Here is a 6,112-nt window from a genome sequence, read left to right on the forward strand (position 1 = left end):
CGCTCACCTTTTCTTCTCCGGAAGAGCCTTTTTCCTGATGCCCCAAACAATCAGAAAGAGGCTTCATCTGAGAATATGACTTTGCCCCAGTCCTCAGCAGTCCATTCACCATATTTTCTGCAGAAGATCAATCTGTCCCTGATGTTTTTTTTGGAGAGAAGTGGCTTCTTTACTGCCCTTTTTGACACCAGACCATCTTCCAAAAGTCTTCGCCTCACTGTGCGTGCAGATGCGCTCACACCTGCCTGCTGCAATTCCTGAGCAAGCTCTGCACTGGTGGCACTCCGATCCCACAGCTGAATCCTCTTTAGGAGACGATCCTGGCGCTTGCTGGACTTTCTTGGACGCCCTGAAGCCTTCTTAACAAGAATTGAACCTCTTTCCTTGAAGTTCTTGATGATCCTATAAATTGTTGATTGAGGTGCAATCTTAGTAGCCAAAATATCCTTGCCTGTGAAGCCATTTTTATGCAACGCAATGATGGCTGCACACGTTTCTTTGCAGGTCACCATGGTTAACAATGGAAGAACAATGATTTCAAGCATCACCCTCCTTTTAACAGGTCAAGTCTGACATTTTAACCCAATCAGCCTGACATAATGATCTCCAGCCTTGTGCTCGTCAACATTCTCACCCGAGTTAACAAGACGATTACTGAAATGATCTCAGCAGGTCCTTTAATGACAGCAATGAAATGCAGTGGAAAGGTTTTTTTGGGATTAAGTTAAATTTCATGGCAAAGAAGGACTATGCAATTCATCTGATCACTCTTCATAACATTCTGGAGTATATGCAAATTGCTATTATAAAAACTTAAGCAGCAACTTTTCCAATTTCCAATATTTATGTAATTCTCAAAACTTTTGGCCACGACTGTACAGCTGTAAAGTTTTGTTTTTTTAGAGTATGAAACTTTAAGTTAAGGGTTAAATGTAGTTCCACTTGGGTTTTTTGTAGTTTCTTATACTCTCCAGATAAAGTTTCAATTATACAGGTATTTATCTTCGTTATTTGAGTAACAGTGGCATTAAAGCAGCCAAAAAGTGACTCTGTAAAGAGATAGTGTTCTGACAGTAGCATTAACTGTAATTCCATTACCAGGAATCACATAACAAAGACAATTAGCATTATTTTTCATAACAGTTATAACAAAATTTTCCTCCTGCTACCTTCTTATGAATAACAGACGTGTAATTTTTAAAGTTGCTGACATGATCTCTTTATATTAGGGTATTACATTTAGATAATTTCTTGAAAAATTCCTTCTAAAACTAGGCATCAGACATGCATTTAAAAAGGCAAATAGGAATCAATTTCATAGCCTTTCAGCAGATAAACATAAAATTAAAACACATTGTAAATTGCCTCTGAAATGAGAAAATTAGATACTTCTGGCAGCAAAATCATAAAGCAGGTCTGAGAGAGGATAGCTGGCCTGTCATGCTGGGCTTCCTCAAAGTCATTTAGAACAGGAAAGTTATGTTGAGTGGAGGGTAGATTTCGAGATTTCCCCTTTCCTAACTTACATCTTTAGCATACTTGTAATTCTAACACATTAAATTAACATCAAAATTCATATATGTAACATACATGCAATAAATTTTATTTAGTATGCTTTCACACATATGTTTTGGTGGTTTTTCATTTTTTTTTTGCACCAAATGTTAGCTGTTCGATGTTCTTTGTTTCATCTTTTACAGTATAGAAAAATTAAAGCCAGAAAAAATTGCAATTCATATAGCCATATAAAAAAAGGCCACAAAAACACCACAAATACTGCAGCGAAATATACATGTGCCTTAAAGGGAACCTGTAACTGGGATTTTGTGTATAGAGCTGAGGATATGGGTTGCTAAATGTCCACTAGCACTTCTGCAATACCCAGTCCCCATAGCTCTGTGTGCTTTTATTGTGTAAAAAAAGATTTGATACATACGCAATTTAACCTGAGATGAGTCCTGTCCCTGAGATGAGTCAAGGACAGGACTCATCTCAGGTTAATTTGCATATTCACACAATAAAAGCACACAGAGGTATGGGGACTGGGTAATGCGGATGTGCTAGCGGCCATCTAGCAACCCATGTCCTCAGCTCTATATAAAAAATCCTGGTGACAGGTTCCCTTTAAAAGAAAACACAAACGTATGGTGGAATTTTCTTTTTCCACCAGTAAAAATAGCAGCACAAAATTCATGTGTGTAAGGACCCTTATTCTGTGTTAATGTGAAATTGAGCCTCAAGCCTCAATAATTTGTTTATGTTTATTCAGTTTCCACGCCGTAAAAATGTTCATATTTTGGGGGGATTTCAATTGTATTAACCAGCAGATATATGTGATTACGGCAGCAATACACAAGATCAGTGATGGCCAGTTTGCATTGTTCGCCCACGAACACATGCGGGCTGCCATCTTTTCTCACAAGTATGGCGAGGCACAGGTAAGTCCTAACCTGTTCCTGCGCCTGCACCGTGAGCCAGTCTGAAACAAATGCGGTCACCGGGAGCAGGCAGTTCCAAGAACAGCCCGATGAAGGCCCCCAGCGGCTGTTCTCGTAACTGCCTGCTCCCGCTGACCGCATTTGTTTCAGACTGGTTCGCGCACAGGCACAGGTAAGGGCTTCTGTGCCTCGCCAGACTTGTGCGAAAAGATGGCAGCCTGCATGTGTTCGCGGGCGAACAATGCAAACTGGCCATCACTGCACAAGATATAGCAGCAAACTACCTGTGATTATTAATGTCAAAATTGAGTATCAAGCCTCAATAGTCAGTTTCCGTGAACTCCATTTGCACACAGTTGCAATTTTTTTTGGGGGGGAGGATTCAATTTAATTATATAGAATATATACGTGATTACTGCAACAAAACAAATAGTATAGCAACAATCTACCTGTCAGTGTTAACGTGAAATTGAGCACCAAGCCATTATCCGTTCCATGAATTTAATTTTCACACAGTTGGATTTTTTTATTTTTTTTGGGGGGGGGGATTGTTATATTTAATTAAACCATCATATATATGTGATTGCTACAAGACACAGAGTAGGGCTGCAATCTACCTGTGAGTGTTAATGTCAAATTGAGTGCAAAGCCTATCCCTTTATTATCTGTTAACATTCATTTATTTCTACACACAATTGAAATTTTCTTCTTCTGGGACTTGTTCAATTTAATTAAATCAGCATATAGGTTATCAACACCAATACACAGGCCAGCACACAAACGTATTTGTGAAGGATAACAAATTTATGTCTAAATCCACTTCCCTTTTATTTCTGTATTTGCAAACATGTTTCCAATCATTTTTTTTGGGGGGTGTTATTAATTATATTCAAACAAGCAGCATATATACGTGATTACTATATCAAGACACAGCGTAGTGCACAACATAATCTGAGAGGCACCAAAATGTCCAGGATCTGAGAGGCTTCCAAATGAAAGACCCAGAGCCAGAATGTGGTTAGTAGCAGCACCAACTATTCAGCCAGAAGTAGTAGTAGGTCGCAGTTGTCTCTGCTGGCTTTGGAGGATGAGATTGTAGATTGTATTTCTTACTCCTCTTCTGAGTTGCAGCAAGATGCTGTGCAGGTGAATTCAGGGTCTGAATGTCACAGATGCGGTGTGAGTGGGAAACTCCACACCAAGCACAGGAGGAAAGGGGATAGAAAATTGTCTTGGAAACAAGGGTATAGGAGTAGGTCACCTCCACCTCCTGGAAACACCCTAATGCAAGTCCTGACTAACTATCAGTATGAACTGACCTTGATGGTAGAAAAGTTCATACACCGGAACCTAAAGCCGTAACACACCCCTCAGGCCTAGATACAAAATAAAAATACAACAAATACAACAAACAAAATACAAGTAGGGAAGCTAGTGTAGGGAGCGAATATTCAAATTGTGAATTTTAATTGCGAATATTGCCACTTCGAGACTTCACAAATATTTAGAATATAGTGCTATATATTCATATTCGCAAATATTCTAGATTTTTTCAGGTCCACTTAACTGACACATGGACAAATGCTTTTGGCCAGGGATGCTACATTTCCCTGACGGCACACTGGGTGACCGTTGGGGAGGCCGGGAGCGAGTCGTACCCTGGGATGGCACAGGTACTACCAACAAAAAAGGATTGCGGGCCCTACTTCTATCAGGATTTCCATCACCACCTACATTAGTGGCTGCACCCTCCCTTCTCGTCCTCCATCTTCTCCTCCGCTTCCTCCTTTGAATTCTCATCTTGCAGCACCAGTCAGCCATCAGTCAGTAGCTGGAAACAGTGTAGCACTGCAGTGGGGAAGCGGCAACAGGCCGTGCTGAAACGTATTTGCTTGGTGACAAACGGCACACCGCCACAGAGCTGTGGCAGGGTATAAGGGACCAGATTGAGCTGTGGCTCTCACCACTCAACCTACAGCCTTCAGAATCACAGGTGCATATCCATCAAGCAAACATAATTAATAAACAACAAAATGGCTGCACACTGTTATATATATACAAACAATAGAGCTAAGAAATGGGGGGCTTTCGCAGATGGGTCCCTAACACTAAATATGCTACCTCACTTTGGTCTTACTTAAACCTACAATTTTCTGTATAGGAACCAGCTACAAACGTACTCTGCTCAGAAGTCCTAGGTAGATGGGCATGTTCAGTCTAAAAGAGGTGCTACCCTTAATATATTGCAATGTAGGCTTAAGTAAGTCCAAAGTGAGGCAGTATATTTAGTGTTAGGGTCTCATCTGCGAAAGCCACCTTGACGACTGGTAGATGGGCCCGACACGTATGTGCGCTAAGAGCTACCATTACTCATTTATAGTCGCACTTTTATCTAGAATGACCTCCATTTCTTAGCTCTATTGTTTGTATATATAACGGTGTGCAACCATTTTGTTTTTTGTAATTATGTTTGCTTCATAGATATGCACCTGTGATTCTGAAGGTTCTAGTCTAAATATATATATATTTATAAAAATATATTGAGGGTAGCACCTCTTTTAGACTGAACAAGCCCATCTACCTGGGACTTCTGAGCAGAGCATGTTTGTAGCTGGTTCTTACACTGCCCTGAGAATTGTAGGCTTAAGTAAGTCCAAAGTGAGGCAGTATGTTTAGTGTTAGGGACCTATCTGCGGAAGCCACCTTGACGCCTGGTAGATAGGCCCGACACGTATGTGCGCTAAGAGCTTCCATTACTCATTTATAGTCGGTATTGTACCACTTTTATCTAGAATGACCCCCATTTCTTAGCTCTATTGTTTATATATATAACAGTGTACAGCCATTTTGTGTTTTTGTAACCACTCAACCTACAACCAGGCATGGTTGTGTCTGATAATGGCTGTAACTTGGTGGCAGCTTTGTAGCTCAGCAAGCTCAACCACATACCATGCCTAGCCCACATGTTAAACTTAGTGGTTCAGCGGTTTCTCAAAACCTACCCCAAATTGCCTGAGCTACTGGTTAAGGTACACCGCGTGTGTGCCCATTTCCAAAAGTCATCTAAAGCTTCCACCGGTCTGGCAGCGCTGCAGCAGCACTTTCAATTGCCAGCTCACCAACTGTTGTGTGAAGTGAGCAGGAGCTGGAACTCCACATTCCACATGTTGGTCAGGCTTTGTGAGCAGCAGAGGGCAGTAGTGGAATACCAGCTGCAACACGGTCGTCACCTTTCCAGTCAGCTTCTGCTCTTCACAAGTGACGAGTGGGCATGGATGTCTGACCTCTGTGAAGTTTTATGCAACTTTGAGGAATCAACACAGATGGTGCTATTATCAGCGTAACCATCCCACTTCTGTGTCTATTCAAACGCTCGCTACTCACAATGAAGGCGGACGCTTTGCATGTGGAAGAGATGAAAATGGGGGAAGACAGTGCACAGGGTGCCACCCTCATTTTGTCTTCTCAGCGCAAATTGGTTGATGATGAGGAGGAGGAGGAGCAGGTTTATTCCATCTGTTCAGCGTGGATGGGCTGAAGAGGAGGAAGAGGATCAGGAGCTTGAGAGTCATCCTCTTGATGAGGACAGCGAAGTCTTGTCTGTTGAGACTCATGGCTGACTTTAGGTTATGCTGCCTTTCCCATGACCCTTGCGTTGTATGCATTTTGGCCAA

This window comes from Bufo gargarizans, chromosome 3, assembly GCF_014858855.1.
Source record: "Bufo gargarizans isolate SCDJY-AF-19 chromosome 3, ASM1485885v1, whole genome shotgun sequence".
Lineage (NCBI taxonomy): Eukaryota > Metazoa > Chordata > Amphibia > Anura > Bufonidae > Bufo > Bufo gargarizans.